The sequence below is a fragment of the Perna viridis genome, chromosome 7 (assembly GCF_037379345.1).
Source record: "Perna viridis isolate PV_CMFRI_1.1 ecotype Kerala chromosome 7, ASM3737934v1, whole genome shotgun sequence".
Classification (NCBI taxonomy): Eukaryota; Metazoa; Mollusca; class Bivalvia; order Mytilida; family Mytilidae; genus Perna; species Perna viridis.
In genome coordinates this window covers 455,782-456,374 of record NC_142451.1, presented here as the reverse complement: position 1 = coordinate 456,374, position 593 = coordinate 455,782, and positions in this window count along the sequence as shown.

Sequence of the window (593 nt, the reverse complement as noted above, 5' to 3'; positions counted from 1 at the left end):
TCCGCAGTAAATTTTAAACAAAAACCCAATAATAATTTTCCTGTGCAGCAAAACAAAACAGTAAAGGACGATTTTATAAAATTACGTGTTAAAGCTAAGATCTAAAAATATATATAATATGGGGTAGGCTTTGCCTAAATCAGCGAGCACCGTGAGCTTTACTATACATGTACCGTCTATGCGAGACTCGTAAAAATAATGAAAGAGGGGGGTCCCGGAAAAACTGTTCTTCGCAAGTGCAGTATTTTTATCTACATGTATATATAAGCAGCAAGGAAAATCAATATTTCTATTTGAAAATCTGTTTTAATTAATGGGGGAGTTTTTTTTCTCAATAAACGAATAACTTGAACATTTTTCCCCCAAATTTCCAAACCAATGTGCATACCCCTTTCCCCTCGCCCTCAAAATTGTCAATAACTTTATAGGACTTCGCAATACTTTACAGTTTTTATCCCTTAAGAGCATCTCTAGCAACGTCCATTTCAGTTTTGGCTTGTCAGATCAATTTGTACAGATACCGGAAATATTACAGTTCTCCACGGATGCACCTGGTCCATGCTCCCAGTTTTTAGTGGAGTCCGAGTTGCTCA